The sequence below is a fragment of the Tursiops truncatus genome, chromosome 5 (genome assembly GCF_011762595.2).
Source record: "Tursiops truncatus isolate mTurTru1 chromosome 5, mTurTru1.mat.Y, whole genome shotgun sequence".
NCBI lineage: Eukaryota > Metazoa > Chordata > Mammalia > Artiodactyla > Delphinidae > Tursiops > Tursiops truncatus.
The window spans coordinates 102,694,441-102,712,543 of NC_047038.1; positions in this window are offsets into that span (position 1 = coordinate 102,694,441).

An 18,103-nucleotide genomic window follows, 5' to 3' on the forward strand; every position below is an offset into this window, starting at 1 on the left:
TCATAAAAGGAATAGTTTTTATCTTTTTAAGTGCTTCATTTGCTAAACTTTTGGCAGTCTCAACATGTATTTATCAGGCTACCTATTGTGGGAAATTCTATTGACCTAATAAAATGGAGGATATCGAAGCAGGTCTTTTCTCCACTTAGAAAATGTAAAGAAGAATGGAGCTAAACTTATTAGGGCTGGTTTAATTTCAAGTATCTAGAGTCTGATTTAAAGCAAGAGGTGATAATTCTAACTTTGTATACGGTAGTACCAAATTATAATTTTTAAAAAATATGGAGCTATCTTCTGGTAAGTTTCTTTTTTCTTTTTTTTTTTTGTTTGTTTTGTTTTTGGTTTTTTTTTTTTGCTGTACGCGGGCCTCTCACTGTTGTGGCCTCTCCCGTTGCGGAACACAGGCTCTGGACACGCAGGCCCAGCAGCCATGGCCCACGGGCCCAGCCGCTCTGCGGCATGTGGGATCCTCCCGGACCGGGGCACAAACCCGTGTCCCCTGCATCGGCAGGCGGACTCTCAACCACTGCGCCACCAGGGAAGCCCTCTTTTTTTTTTTTTTTTTAACACTTATACAGTAAAGAGGTTCAAATAAGAGTTGAGAAAGTTACAGCTGAGACTCTTGCTAGACCATGTTTTCTAACTAGTACCTGGTTCTATGGCCTTTTTCATTCTCCTTTTCCAACCCTTACTGCTGTGTGTGTGTGTTTGTGTGTGTGTGTGTGTGTGTGTGTGTGTGTGTCTATTTAATCAATCTCTTAAATCTCAAACAGCAAGTTGCGGGCTGTACCTAAAACTGTGCTGTTTAGTTGTAAGGTATATAAGGGAATTCTTTTATCATTTGCTTTCATTCCCTAATACTTATGGAACACACAGGTGTCTGAACTAACAGAAGGCAACGCCTTCCAGCACTTAGGGAGAGAGCGACACCTACTGTTAAAAATGGTGCTAAACATTTTTAAACAACTTGGTACATTCTAATTTTCTTTCATACTTAGTTACGTTTTACTGAGCACTGACAGTACACCCTGAATTGTGCATGGTCTCACTTATCGATCTGACGTAGATGCCATTTTTTTCCATTTATATTTGTGGGAATTGTCTGAGAGGTGAAGTTACCTCAGACCCACGGGACCAGACTTGACTTCAGAAGCCATGGTTGTGGCCACTACATTGACCATTCATGCACTGCAGACTTGCATCTGCGAAAATCTCAGGGGATACTTCCCAAATACCCCCTCATTCTTATGCACAGTCTTTAAGAAGACACTTGAAAAGAAAGAAAGTTCTAAGCCAGTAGCCATCCAGAAAGTAGTAAGACTCATTCACAAGCACTTTAGTACAAATGGATTTTGATATGATTCACTGGCCAGACTTAAAGTTACCTGAATTAAGCGTTCTGTCTTTTAGCACTTGACGGTGAGACAGAAATAAATACGAAGACTAGAGTACAAAAACAATACATAGATCTGAGTCTATTCTAGAAAACAAGAGATTCTTTGTTTCTTGGATTATCTATTTTGGATTTTGCTAATGTAATTTGAAAGCTTAAAGTTAATATTGTAATTAAAATGGATAGGATATGCTTAGAGTTAGTATCTACAAAGTCATAATTAACTAGAATTTTATTTTTTTCTATATAATCTAGCTAAAGACATGTAGACCTTTGGAAAAGCTTGGGTCTGCAATACTTAAATTCTCATCCCAACTTCCGATTCATAAACTCTCGCATAAAGCCTAGGGCTATTAAATTCCCCTAGCTGGAGAAAGACGCTGTTCAAGATCTTCATGCATGAGTGCACAGAGGGCTGTATGTCTCTGAGGATTTAGCTTCTAATCCATTCTTCGAAAAGATCATAATCTTTCAGCTAATGTTCAGAAGAGTGACGTGCCCTTCGTCAAATGGTGGCTGTCAAATGTTGACATTCTTCCATAAAATCACCAGAGGACCATGGTAAAATGTCTTTACGACACACTTAGGAGTACTGTTGTGTTTCGAACATTGAAAGGAAGGATGTGAGAGGGTAGAACCCACTATATGAAATACTACCTTCAAACTATTGAGAAAATAAGCAAAAGTCAGGATGGGTGGAGGCTCACTGCATACTCGGAGGCTCGGAGCCCAAGGTACCTTCCCAGGAGACCTGCTCACAGGAGACTGAACCCATCACCAGGCAGGACAGGGAACTGAGCTGCAGCTGCTGGGACAGCAGGCCTTGCCCCTTGGCTCCAGGTAACTGGTCCACTTCCTAGAAAGCCCTTCCCCCTCCTGCTACTCTACACTGATTTCCTCATCCGTGAAATGAGGATGATAACATTTCATAGGGAGTTTGTGAGGATTAGTAAGACGCTCCATGTGAAGTATGTGTTGCTGTGCACAATAAACGTTAGCTATTGTGTTATAAATTCCTTCCCCTTCTCTAATGAACCAGCTCCAGCCTCCCCACCCCAGCCCCACCTTCCTTACCGAGGTCCTATCCCTGCTTCAGGTGACAGCAACCTCTCGCCACTCTCCCTCCCTCCTCGTTCTGCATCACTCACCTCTATCACACCTCAGCACGTGCTGCCTTGTATTGCTACTTCTTTTAATCCAAAGATTTCTATTTTGCACTATGTAATTTCATTCTCCTGTACCTTTTCTCATGCTAATCTCTTAGCCTGAAACAGGCTCAGTGAGGGTTATTAATAAGGTCAAAGTCATGCAGGTCATGAGTGGCTGCACTGACTGCAGAGCTAGGACTTTGCTATTCTCCATCTTTCCTTCCGTATCCTCTGTTCACCTGGCGCGATGCCTTGTACATGGTAGGAGTTCAAGAAATGTCTTACTGATTTTTTTTTTTTTTTTTTTTGCGGTACGCGGGCCTCTCACTGTTGGGGCCCCTCCCATTGCGGAGCACAGGCTCTGGACGCGCAGGCCCAGCGGCCATGGCTCACGGGCCCAGCCGCTCCGCGGCATGTGGGATCCTCCCAGACCGGGGCACGAACCCGTGTCCCCTGCATCAGCAGGTGGACTCTCAACCACTGCGCCACCAGGGAAGCCCCTTACTGATTTTTAAAAGGGGAGAATATTGTAACAGCAACTTAATGTAGGATTTGGCAATTACATTGCCATTTAAACAATCAATTCAGAAAGTTTTAAATAATAACAGCATATAGTGGGGGTGCCAGAAGAGAGAGAAAGGGGTGTTTGATGTGCACTCCAAAGCCAGAGCCAGATGTGGGGCTGCCGGGGCCAGTTGAAGTCTGACTGCATGCTGATACTTCGGGATCCTAAGGTTTGACTTAATAAGTGCAGATTCTCATGGGATATGCAGCTTGATGTGTTCTTTTAGGGAACAAATTACAGGTTAGAGGGCGTGTGTGTATTTAACTTGAACAAAGACTGTATCTACCTGATAAGGAAAATGTAAAACTTTGTTTAGTCTTTTGGAAGATTTGAGCCAGACTTCTTGTATTCCATGAAGAGTCTCTGAGGGCTTCCCTTGTGGCACAGTGGTTAAGAATCCACCTGCCAATGCAGGGGACACGGGTTCGATCCCTGGTCCGGGAAGATCCCGCATGCCGCGGAGCAACTAAGCCCGTGCGCCACAACTACTGAGCCTGCGCCCTAGAGCCCACGAGCCACAACTACTGAGCCTGCACACCTAGAGCCCGTGCTCTGCAACAAGAGAAGCCTGCAATGAGAAGCCCGAGCACCGCAACGAAGAGTAGCCCCCACTCACTGCAACTAGAAAAAGCCCGCATGCAGCAACAAAGACCCAACGCAGTCAAAAATAAATTAAAAAAAAAAAAAGAGTCTCTGAGATTTCTTTTGCTAGAAAATAATTCATCTGCTAGTGCTAGAAGAAGGTAAAAAGGAAGCCGTGAGAATAAAGCAGGGGCCACTCCTCAGGGGTAGGTGGCACACCATTAACATGCTAGGGGGCTTCAGAACAACTCAATTCTTGCACTCCTTTATCAAGGGAAAGCCATGTTCAAGGTGGAAAAGGAAGCAAAATAGCCCTGTTGAGAGGGAACTGAATCCCAATATAGTGGAGGAGATATTTCATCAAGCACCTAATAGATTTAAATTAACTTTGAAGTTTCCAGCTTCAAATGAGTTACATTTTTGAGGAGGGAAAGGATTTGAAATGTGATTCTGAAACCATTTTAGACGATCAGGCAGCACTCCATCTTTTCAGACTTTGTGTTTTTCTGTAGGTTGGTTTCAGTTTCTCCAGAGAAGAATTTCCTAATTTGTCTGGGGAAGAATATGCCCAGATGCCATCATTCTGGGGATCAGGTATGGAAAGGGGACCTAGGACCCCAAGTTTAGCAGGTGCCCTTTCACAAAATCCTTCTGTTCTCAGCCTCATGCCCACCTCACACGAGGCCTTCCCAGTATCTAGAGAGTCCTGAGCCTCTCTTGTTCAATTTCTATTCAACTTCTCCAGAGAATAAACCTGCTCCCTAGGAGGGGTGGCCATGCAGAGCTGGGGAAGAGGCCTGTGACCTAAAGCCTTTGTGAACAGAGTTCTGAATAGAGATTGCAATGCTGGATGTCAGTATTTTTCAATACTCTGTTAGAAAGTTTTAATTGAAGTACATCATACAAACAAAAGCCCACAGCTTGATGAATGATCACGTCCATGAGTCACTATCCAGATCAAGAACTTGACTACCTCCTTGATCACTTTTGACCAGGAATATAGTTATAGTTATAGTTATAATATAATATAATATAATATAATATAGTTATAATATTCTTACCTGGTTGAACAACTGAATACAAATTATCTTGATTAATGAGAGTTTCTAGTGTCGTGACAGGGGACTTTGCTGTGGCCTTGTCCTGTTAAACACATGTATCTTCCTTGCATAATGCCATTGAAGGTGAGCTTATCAAATTTATGATCAAGGCAAAGGAAAAACAGAAAGCTAACGCTCTGTCCTACATGACAGAGTCAAGAACCAATAAATTTTTGCCTTCATTTAAGGATCAGCTGTTCAAATGGAGGTTGAGAGTTACAGACTTGGATTAATAGCAACACATATCCAAAAAACTTAAGAATTCTAGTAGACTACAGGCACTAACTTACCCCAATGTTAAGACAATCTTAAACTGAATTATTGGCAAGCCCAAACTGCAGAGAAGGTAATCAATCATCTTATTTGGTTGCTTGGTTGGCTGCACACGGAAAAGCATATCATGTTTATTGTGGTGCATTTTGATTCAAAACAGTAACTAGGAATGGCTTAAGGCCTAGCAATAATGACACAAAAATAGTGTAAGTGAATGTAGAGACCTAGTCTAGAGCAGCTCTATCGAGTATGGGAGTGACTGGCTACATGTAGCTACTGACACACTTGACAGAGTAGATTATAGAACATTTTCGTCATTACAGAAGGTCTTTTGGAAAGCACTGGTTGCTGACAATAGGACTAAATAGAAATATCAAAGTTGTCTTCAAATATCTGAGATGGTTTTCTGTAAAAGAGGGTGAGGCATTCTTTATTGCCCCAGATGGAAGAACTTTACTAGGAAATAAAGTTATAGAAAATTTTTTTAATAACTCAAACTTTGAAAGAACTTTCTAACCGTCAGAGCTTGTTGCCTGCTCCTTCCTTGATGGTTTAGGCAGCAGCTATAGGATCCTTAATCAGTATGTCACAGAGAGATCCTTGAAATGAGGGAGAGTTTGAACCAAGTTGTTTCCAATGATACCTCCAGCTCTGTCCGTTGTTCTAGTGGAGATATTTTACTTTATTGTTATAACAATTTTTCATATGGTTACAAGGTTTTGTCCCAATGGATCCTACTTGCACCGCTCCAGCTGGGTCCACACAGAGCTGCTCAGCCCTGCACACAGCCTTGTTCTCTCCTTCCTCTTGGCATTTTTATTTTCTCTTCCTGATGCCTAGAACAATCTTTCTTCTCTAAGAACTTTTGTCCTCTTCACCTAACTAATTAATTCCCACATGTTCTCCTGTCTCAGATCAGACATTTCTGGCGATCATTTTCTGATCTCTTCTCTCCAAGTCTGACGTGGGCACTTCTCTGATGTACTCTCTTAACACTGTTCTTCCCCTATCATGGCTCTCAGCACACTGCATTGCAAAGACCACTTTACTTGTCTGGGTCCCCCAGTAGACTGGAAAATCCTCAAGGACTGTCGTAGTGGTTATCTCACTCATAGTAGCCTCCCCAGTTCCTACACAGTGTCTGGGGTTACTAGGAAAGCCAAATAAAATGAAAACATGACTATTTGGGACTGAAACCAGAATGAGTTGACAAAAAAATGCCTAAAAGTTATTTCAGTGTAAATATTAAGTGGATGAATATTCAATCAATTGTTGACCAAAATCAGAATACCTGGGCTTCCCTGGTGGCGCAGTGGTTGAGAGTCCGCCTGCCGATGCAGGGGACACGGGTTCGTGCCCCGGTCCGGGAGAATCCCACATGCTACGGAGCGGCTGGGCCCGTGAGCCGTGGCTGCTGAGCCTGCGCGTCCAGGGCCTGTGCTCCGCGCGGGGAGGGGCCGTGGCAGTGAGAGGCCCGCTTACCGCAAAAAAAAAAAAAAAAAAAAATCAGAATACCTATAGGTACACACACTTTTCAAGAAAGTGAAAATACTTGGCAGTGACTTGAGAGAGAGAGAGAGAAAAAAAAAATAGTAACTGTTTATCATTCAGTTAACACACATTCTATGAGACCAGTATTATGCCGATACCAAAAGCAGGCAATAATATCACAAGAAAGGAAAACTACAGACCAATATCCCTTATGACTATAGATGCAAATATCCACAAGAATATACTAGCAAACCAAATCCAGTAACATATAAAAAGGATTATATACCAACATCAGTGAGATTTATCCCAGAAATGTAAGGTTAGTTTAACATCCCCAAACCAACAAACATCATGTTAGTAGAATAAAAACCATGTGATCATCTCAATGAAAAAAGAGAAAAAAGCATTCAACAAAAATCCAACACTATTGTGATGAAAACACTCAACAAACTAGCACTAGAAGGGAACTACCTCAACCTGATAAAGGGCATCTACCATAAACCCACAGCTAATATATTTAATGGTGAAATACTAATGGCTTTTCCTGTAAGATTAGGAACAGAACAAGGATGTCTGTTCTTGCCACTTCTATTTATCATAGTAATGGAGGTTCTAGGCAGGCTAATTGAGCAAGAAAAAGAAATAAAACATACCCAGATTGGAAAAGAAGAAGTAAAATTACCTCCATTTGCAGATGGCATAATCTTTTATATTAAAAAATCCTAAAGAATCTACTAAAACTAATTAAAATAACTAAATGGGTTTATCCAGGTTGCAGAATACAAGACCAATATACAAAAATAAATTGTGTTTCTATACATTAATGAAACCAAGCAGGACACTGTGGGAAACTCCCAGGAACAAAAGCCCTTCCATGTCCCCTGTTTCTTGTTTGCAGAAAAAGGCTTTAGTCACTAGGGGCATCCCCTGAGTCACAAAAGCATCGCTCAAGAATTAATGATTGAAAAGATATAGACTTGTATGACAAAAATAGCTGTTAGGCCAAGAGAACTGGTAACAGTTTAAACAGTAAATTGGCCATATAGCAGTCACAGAATCTTTAGTTCCTCCCTGAAGGACATAGATAACACTGTCAGATGCACATTCCTGAGTTGTTTTGCAGATACTAAAACTGCCACCAGAGGGAAAAAGCTAACTGCATGGTGCCCAGACTGTAGCCATGACATAAGCTACTCCATCTTGAGTAGTACTAAATCTATGGCTAGGACAATTCCAGGAACTGGCCTCAAGGGAATGGGAAAAAAAACAACCTGGAACTGAAAATTAACTGCTTAAAACAATCAAGATGACCTTGACCAGAACATTGCATGACCAATTTTAAGATGATTCTCGGAACTGACTGTGCTGTTCTGCACATAAACCCCATCTGCATGTCCTTGAAGATTTACTTTAAAAGCTCTTGCACTCTGATTGGGAACTTGGAGCTGGTTTGGGGGATGCTAGTCCACCATCTTCCCAGGTTGCCAGCTTCCTGAATAAAGCATCTTTCTTTTTCCACCAACCCTTGTCTCTCAAACATTGACTTTTGAGTGACAAGCAGCCGAACCTGAGTTCAGTTCTGGTTCTGGCCAGTAACACTAAGAATGAACATTCTAAAAACTAAAAATAACAAAAAAATTACATTTCCAATAGCATCAAAAAGAATAAAATACTTGGGTATAAATTTAACAAAAGAAATACAAGACATACACTGAAAACTACAAAACATTATTGAAAGAAATTAAAGATCAAAATAAAGGTAAAGACATCCTATATTTTCAGGGATCACCAGACGATATTGTTAAGGTACTTCCCCAATTTATCTATAGATTCAGTGCAATCCCTGTCAAAATCCCAGCTGTCGTTTTTGTAGAAGATGGTAAGCAGGATCCTATAATTTATATGCAAATGCAAGAGACCCAGAATAGTCAAAATAATCTTGAAAAAGCACAAAGTTGAAGGACTCGCATTTTCCAATTTCACAACTTACTATGAAGTTACAATAATCAAGACAATGTGGCACTGGCTTAGGAAAGACATAAGTAAAGGGAACAGAATTGAAAATTCAAAAATAAATCTTTAATTGATAATCAATTGATTTTGACAACAGTACCAAGACAATTAAATGGGTATAAAATAGTCTTTTTAACAAACGGTGCTAGAACAGCTGGATCTCCACATGCAAAAGAAAGATGTTAGATCCCTACCCAGTCCATACACAAAAAATAACCCAAAATGGATTCTAGCACTAAACGTAAAAGATTTAAATATAAAATTCTTAAAAGAAAACATAGGAATTGGGTCAATCGTTCCTTAGAAATGACCCTAAAACACAAGCAACAAAAGAAAATAATAGATAAATTGGACTGTATCAAGGTTAAAAACGCTTGTGTGGCACACAACACTACCAAGAAACTAAATCCAATCCAAAGAATGGGAAAAAAAACATTTGTATATTCTATATCTTATAAAGGACTTGTATCTTCTATATATAAAGAACTCAAATTTAATAATAATAAATAACTCAATTTAAACTGGGCAGCAGACAATATTTATCTAGCACACTGAGTTAAACAGATGAGGCTGCTTGCCATCAGGGACATCTGTACCTCATTAATAGTACACAGGCTGCAGCACACTGATTGGGAAGCTCTGGGGTAGTAAACGCAATTTTCCGAAGTGTGGACAAGTAGTTTTTCATAATTACATATTTACCTTAACATATTAGAAAACAACTAGCCAGTACATCCTACACATCATTTCCTGGACATTACTGCTTAAGATAAAATTGAGTTAAAAAAAATGGGCAGAAGTTTTGAATAGACACTTCTCCACAGAAGATATATAAATGTCTAATAAGCACAGGAAAAGATGCTCAATATCATTGGTCATTAGGAAAATGTAAACCTAAGCAGCAGTGAGGTATCACTTCACACCCATGGAGATGGCTATATCAAAAAGACAAACAATAGCAAGTGTTGGCAAGAATGTGGAGAAATTGGAAGCTTCACACAATGCTGGTGGTTGCAGCTGCTTTGAAAAGAGTTTGGATTATTGTCACGCTGGCCCTGGCGATGGCTGCCTTTAATACATCACAAATACATCTACACGTGGAACAACTCCTACAGAACACCTACTGAACGCTGGCAGAAGACCTCAGACCTCCCAAAAGGCAAGAAACTCCCCACGTACCTGGGTAGGGCAAAAGAAAAAAGAATAAACAGAGACAAAAGAATAGGGACGGGACCTGCCCCAGTGGGAGGGAGCTGTGAAGGATAAAAGGTTTCCACACACTAGAAGCCCCTTTGCGGGTGGAGACTGCGGGTGGCAGAGGGGGAAAGCTTCGGAGCCGAGGAGGAGATCACAGCAACAGTGGTGCGGAGGGTAAAGTGGTAAGATTCCCGCCCAGAGGATCGGTGCCGACCGGCACTCACCAGCCTGAGAGGCTTGTCTGCTCACCCGCCGGGGCGGGCAGGGCTGGGAGCTGAGGCTTGGGCTTCGGTCGAAGCGCATGGAGAGGACTGGGGTTGGCGGCGTGAACACAGCCTGCAGGGGGTTAGTGCGCCACGGCGGGCTGGGAGGGAGTCCAGGGAAAAGTCTGGACTTGCCGAAGAGGCAAGAGACTTTTTCTTCCCTCATTGTTTCCCGGTGCACGAGGAGAGTAGATTAAGAGCTCTGCTTAAAGGAGCTCCAGAGACGGGCGCGAGCCACAGCTAACAGCACGGACCCCAGAGACGGGCATGAGACGCTAAGGCTGCTGCAGCTGCCACCAAGAAGCCTGTGTGCGAGCACAGGTCACTATCCACACCTCCCTTCAGTGGGAGCCTGTGCAGCCCGCCACTGCCAGGGTCCCGGGATCCAGGGACAACTTCCCCGGGAGAACACACGGCGCGCCTCAGGCTGGTGCAACGTCACGCGGCCTCTGTTGCCGCAGGCTCGCCCCGCATCCACACCCCTCCCTCCCCCCCGCCTGGCCTGAGTGAGCCAGAGTCCCCGAAGCAGCTGCTCCTTTAACCCCGTCCTCTCTGAGCGAAGAACAGACGCCCTCCGGTGACCTACACGCAGAGGCGGGGCCAAATCCAAACCTGAGCCCCGGGAGCCGTGTGAACAAAGAAGAGAAAGGGAAATCTCTCCCAGCAGCCTCAGGAGCAGCGGATTAAAGCGCCACAATCAACTTGATGTACCCCGCATCTATGGAATACATGAATAGACAACGAATCATCCCAAATTAAGGAAGTGGACTTTGAGAGCAAGATTTATTATTTTTTCCCCTTTTCCTCTTTTTGCGAGTGTTTATGTGTATGCTTCTGTGTGAGATTTTGTCTGTATAGCTTTACTTTCACCAATTGTCCTAGGGTTCTATCCGTCCGTTTTTTTTTCTGTTGTTGTTGTTTCTCTTAAAAAAAAGGTTTTTCCCTAATAATTACTTTTTATTTTAATAACGTTATTTTATCTTATCTTACATTATTTTATTTTATCCTTTCTTTTCTTCCTTCCTTCCTTCCATCCTTCCTTCTACTTTTACTCCCTTTTATTCTGAGCCGTGTGGATGAAAGGATCTTCGTGCTGCAGCCAGGAGTCAGTGCTGTGCCTCTGAGGTGGGAGAGCCAACTTCAGGAAACTGGTCAACAAGAGACCTCCCAGCTCCACAAAATATCAAAGGGCGAAAATCTCCCAGAGATCTCCATCTCAACACCAGCACCCAGCTTCACTCAACGACCAGCAAGCTACAGTGCTGGACACCCTATGCCAAACAACTAGCAAAACAGGAACACAACCCCACCTATTAGCATAGAGGCTGCCTAAAATCATAATAAGTCCACAGACACCCTAAAACACACCACCAGACATGGAGCTGCCCACCAAAGACAAGATCCAGCCTCACCCACCAGAACACAGGCACTAGTCCCCTCCACCAGGAAGCCTACACAACCCAATGAACTAACTTTAGCCAATGGGGACAGAAACCAAAAACAACAGGAACTACGAACCTGCAGCCTGCAAAAAGGAGACCCCAAACACAGTAAGATAAGCAAAATGAGAAGACAGAAAAACACACAGCAGATGAAGGAGCAAGATAAAAACCCACCAGACCTAACAAATGAAGAGGAAATAGGCAGTCTACCTGAAAAAAAATTCATAATAATGATAGTAAAGATGATCCAGAATCTTGGAAATAGAATAAACAAAATGCAAGAAACATTTAACAAGAACCTAGAAGAACTAAAGATGAAACAAGCAATGATGAACAACACAATAAATGAAATTAAAAATACTCTAGATGGAATCAATAGCAGAATAACTGAGGCAGAAGAACGGATAAATGACCTGGAAGATAAAATAGTGGAAATAACTACTGCAGAGCAGAATAAAGAAAAAAGAATGAAAAGAACTGAGGACAGTCTCAGAGACCTCTGGGACAACATTAAACGCACCAACATTCAAATTACAGGGTTTCCAGAAGAAGAAGAGAAAAAGAAAGGGACTGAGAAAATATTTGAAGAGATTATAGTTGAAAACTTCCCTAATATGGGAAAGGAAATAGTTAATCAACTTCAGGAAGCACAGAGAGTCCCATACAGGATAAATCCAAGGAGAAACACGCCAAGACACATATTAATCAAACTGTCAAAAATTAAATACAAAGAAAACATATTAAAAGCAGCAAGGGAAAAACAACAAAGAACACACAAGGGAATCTCCATAAGGTTAACAGCTGATCTTTCAGCAGAAACTCTGCAAGCCAGAAGGGACTGGCGGGACATATTTAAAGTGATGAAAGAGAAAAACCTACAACCAAGATTATTCTACCCAGCAAGGATCTCATTCAGACTTGATGGAGAAATTAAAAGCTTTACAGACAAGCAAAAGCTGAGAGAGTTCAGCACCACCAAACCACCTTTACAACAAATGCTAAAGGAACTTCTCTAGGCAAGGAACACAAGAGAAGGGAAAGACCTACAATAACAAACCCCAAACAATTAAGAAAATGGGAATAGGAACATACATATCGATAATTACCTTAAATGTAAATGGATTAAATGCTCCCACCAAAAGAAACAGACTGGCTGAATGGATACAAAAACAAGACCCATATATATGATGTCTACAAGTGACCCACTTCAGACCTAGAGACACATACAGAGTGAAGGTAAGGGGATGGAAAAAGATATTCCATGCAATTGGAAATCAAAAGAAAGCTGGAGTAGCATTACACATATCAGAGAAAATAGATTTTAAAATAAAGACTATTACAAGAGACAAAGAAGGACATTACATAATGATCAAGGGATTGATCCAAGAAGAAGATATAACAATTGTAAATATTTATGCACCCAACATAGGAGCACCTCAATACATAAGGCAAATACTAACAGCCATGACAGGGGAAATCGACAGTAACACATTCATAGTAGGGGACTTTAACACCCCAGTTTCACCAATGAACAGATCATCCAAAATGAAAATAAATAAGGAAACACAAGCTTTAAATGATACATTAAACAAGATGGACTTAATGGATATTTATAGGACATTCCATCCAAAAACACCAGAATACACATTTTTCTCAAAAGCTCATGGAACATTCTCCAGGATAGATCATATCTTGGCTCACAAATCAAGCCTTGGTAAATTGAAGAAAATTGAAATTGTATCAAGTATCTTTTCCGACCACAATGCTATGAGACTAGGTATCAATTACAGGAAAAGATCTGTAAAAAATACAAACACATGGAGGCTAAACAATACACTACTTAATAACGAAGTGATCACTGAAGAAATCAAAGAGGAAATCAAAAAATACCTAGAAACAAATGACAATGGCGACATGATGACTCAAAACCTATGAGATGCAGCAAAAACAGTTCTAAGAGGGAAGTTTATAGCAATACAATCCTATCTTAAGAAACAGGAAACATCTCGAATAAACAACCTATCCTTGCACCTAAAGCAATTAGAGTAAGAAGAACAAAAAAACCCCCAAAGTTAGCAGAAGGAAAGAAATCATAAAGATGAGATCAGAAATAAATGAAAAAGAAATGAAGGAAATGATAGCAAAAATCAATAAAACTAAAAACTGGTTCTTTGAGATGATAAACAAAATTGATAAACCATTAGCCAGACTCATCAAGAAAAAAAATGGAGAACACTCAAATCAATAGAATTAGAAACGAAAAAGGAGAAGTAACAACTGACACTGCAGAAATACAAAAGATCATGAGAGATTACTACAAGCAACTCTATGCCAAAAAAATGGACAACCTGGAAGAAATGGACAAATTCTTAGAAGTGCACAGACTGCCAAAACTGAATCAGGAAGACATAGAAAATATAAACAGACCAATCACAAGCACTGAAATTGAAACTGTCACTAAAAGTCTTCCAACAAACAAAAGCCCAGGACCAAATGGCTTCACAGGCGAATTCTATCAAATATTTAGAGAAGAGCTAACACCTATTCTTCTCAAACTCTTCCAAAATATAGCAGAGGGAGGAACACTCCCAAACTCATTCTACGAGTCCACCATCATCCTGATACCAAAACCAGACAAGGATGTCACAAAGAAAGAAAACTACAGGCCAATATTACTGATGAACATAGATGCAAAAATCCTCAACGAAACACTAGCAAACAGAATCCAACAGCACATTAGAAGGATCATACACCATGATCAAGTGGGGTTTATTCCAGGAATGCAAGCATTCTTCAATATACGCAAATCAATCAACGTGATACACCATATGAAAAAACTGAAGGAGAAAATCATATGATCATCTCAATAGATGCAGAGAAAGCTTTCAACAAAATTCAACACCCATTTATGATAAAAATCCTGCAGAAAGTAGGCATAGAGGGAACTTTCCTCAAAATAATAAAGGCCATATATGACAAACCCACAGCCAACATTGTCCTCAATGGTGAAAAACTGAAAGCATTTCCACTAAGATCAGGAACAAGACAAGGTTGCCCACTCTCACCACTCTTATTCAACATAGTTTTGGAAGTTTAGGCCACAGCAATCAGAGAAGAAAAGGAAATAAAAGGAATCCAAATTGGAAAAGAAGAAGTTACACTGTCACTGTTTGCAGATGACATGATAGTATACATGGAGAATCCTAAAGATGTTACCAGAAAACTACTACAGCTAATCAATGAATTTGGTAAAGTAGCAGGATACAAAACTAATGCACAGAAATCTCTGGCATCCCTATGCACTAATGATGAAACATCTGAAAGTGAAATCAAGAAAACACTCCCATTTACCACTGCAGCAAAAAGAATAAAATATCTAGGAATAAACCTACCTAAGGAGACAAAAGACCTGTATGCAGAAAATTATAAGACACTGATGAAAGAAATTAAAGATGATACAAATAGATGGAGAGATATACCATGTTCTTGGATGGGCAGAATCAACATTGTAAAAATGATTCTACTACCCAAAGCAATCTACAGATTCAATGCAATCCCTATCAAACTACCACTGGCATTTTTCACAGAACTAGAGCAAAAAATTTTACAATTTGTATGGAAACACAAAAGACCCTGAATAGCCAAAGCAATCTTGAGAACAAAAAAAGGAGCCGGAGGAATCAGGCTCCCTGACTTCAGACTATACTACAAAGCTACAGTAATCAAGAGAGTATGGTACTGGCACAAAAACAGAAATATAGATCAATGGAACAGGATAGAAAGCCCAGAGATAAACCCATGCACATACGGTCACCTTATCTTTGATAAAGGTGGCAGGAATGTACAGTGGAGAAAGGACAGCCTCTTCAATAAGTGGTGCTGGGAAAACTGGAGAGGTACATGTAAAAGTATGAGATTAGATCACTCCCTAACACCATACAAAAATAAGCTCAAAATGGATTAAAGACCTAAACATAAGGCCAGAAACTATCAAACTCTTAGAGGAAAACATAGGCAGAACACTCTATGACATAAATCACAGCAAGATCCTTTTTGACCCACTTCCTAGAGAAATGGAAATAAAAACAAAAATAAACAAATGGGACCTAATGGAACTTCAAAGCTTTTGCACAGCAAAGGAAACCATAAACAAGACCAAAAGACAACCCTCAGAATGGGAGAAAATATTTGCAAATGAAGCAACCGACAAAGGATTAATCTCCAAAATTTACAAGCAGCTCATGCAGCTCAATAACAAAAAAACAAACAATCCAATCCATAAATGAGCAGAAGACCTAAATAGACATTTCTCCAAAGAAGATATACAGATTGCCAGCAAACACATGAAAGAATGCTCAACATCATTAATCATTAGAGAAATGCAAATCAAAACTACAATGGGGTATCATCTCACACCAGTCAGAATCGCCATCATCAAAAAGTCTAGAAACAATAAATGCTGGAGAGGGTGTGGAGAAAAGGAACACTCTTGCACTGCTAGTGGGAATGTGAATTGGTACAGCCACTATGGAGAACAGTATGGAGGTTCCTTAAAGAACTACAAATACAAATACCATATGACCCAGCAATCCCACTACTGGGCATATACCCTGAGAAAACCATAATTCAAAAAGAGTCATGTACCAAAATGTTCATTGCGGCTCTATTTACAATAGCCCGGAGATGGAAACAGGCTAAGTGTCCATCATCAGATGAATGGATAAAGAAGATGTGGCACGTATATACAATGGAATATTACTCAGCCATAAAAAGAAATGAAATTGAGCTATTTGTAATGAGGTGGATGGACCTACAGTCTGTCATACAGAGTGAAGTAAGTCAGAAAGAGAAAGACAAATACCATATGCTAACACATATATATGGAATTTAAGGGAAAAAAATGTCATGAGGAACCTAGGGGTAAGACAGGAATAAAGACACAGACCTACTAGAGAATGGACTTGAGGATATGGGGAAGGGGACGGGGAAGCTGTGACAAAGTGAGACAGTGGCATGGACATATATACACTAGCAAACGTAAAATAGATAGCTAGTTGGAAGCAGCCGCATAGCACAGGGAGATCAGCTCAGTGCTTTGTGACCACCTAGAGGGGTGGGATAGGGAGAGTGGGAGAGAGGGAGATGCAAGAGGGAAGAGATATGGGAATATATTTATATGTATAACTGATTTATTTTGTTATAAAGCAGAAACTAACACACCATTGTAAAGCAATTATACTCCAATAAAGATGCTAAAAAAAAAAAACAACCAATGAAACAAATACTGCAGGGCATGGATATACTCCCCCACCCCAACTCCAAGCAGTTTAGCCTGTGTTTGCTGATTTTTTTTCTTTATTTCTCTTTTTGGCACATCAATAAACAGTAAGAAATTCAAGAAAAAAAAAAAGAGAAGAATTTGCAACATACTGAACATAGTTACCATATGACCCAGCAATTCCCCTCGGTGCATATCAAAGAGAAATGAAAATGTATGTGAGCACAAACACTTGTAAGTGAATGTTTACAGAAGCATGGTTCACAATAGCCAAAAGGTGGAAACAACCCAAATGTTTATCAACCAGTAAATAGGTAAATAAAATATGCAATATCTGTAGCACAGAAATCATTGTCATAAAAATGAATGAAGTACTGATTCGTACTACAACATGAATTGTTGAACCTTGAAAACGTGCTGAGCAAAGGAAGCCTGTCACAAAAGATCACATATTGTATGATTCCATTTGTATGAAATGTCCAGAAGAGGCAGTTTATAGAGACAGGAAGTAGAGTACTGGTTGCTTAGGTCTGGAGGTGGGTGAAGGATGGGAGTAGCTGAAGAATGGGAATTGACTGTTAATGGGTATGTAGTTCCTCCACGGGAAATGAAAATACTCTAAAATTAGACTGGTGATGTGGCACAACCCTGTCAATACACTAAAAGACATTGAATAGTATACTCTCAAAATGGTGAATTGTATGGTATGTGAATTATATCTCAACAAAGCTGTTAAAAACAAACGAACCTTAGTTAACGATGTGTTAGTTTGTCATAACAAAAGTACCACAAATTGGGTGGGGGTTAAAGTAGAGAAATTTTTGTCTCACAGTTCTGGAGGCTAGAAGTTGAGATCAAGGTTTTGCCAAGGTTGGTTTCTTCCATAGTCTATTCCATGAGGAACAGTCTGAGGGAAAGTCTGCTCCATGCCGCTCTCCTAGCTTCTGGTGGACTACTGGCAATCTCTGGTGTTCTGCGGCTTATAGATGCATTCCCCAGACCTATGCTTTCACGTTCACATGGTGTTTTGTGCGTGTGTATCTCTGTGTCAAATTTTCCCCTTTTTTATAAAGATACCAGCCCTATTGGATTAGGGCCTCACCCTAATGACCTCATCTTAACCTGATCTTCTGCAAAGACCCTATTTCCAAGTAAGTTCACATTCACGAGTCCTGCGGGTTAGAACTCCAAATTCTTTTGGGGGAACACATTTCAACTCATAAGCAACAGTAAGGACATTATTATTTTCTTTGATTCTAAATAGAAGGCCAGGATGCCAGAATCTTGCTTCCTTCTAAAGAACACATCCCATTCTCTTTTTAAGACTGTAAGACTGTAATACAGAGAGAAGATATTTT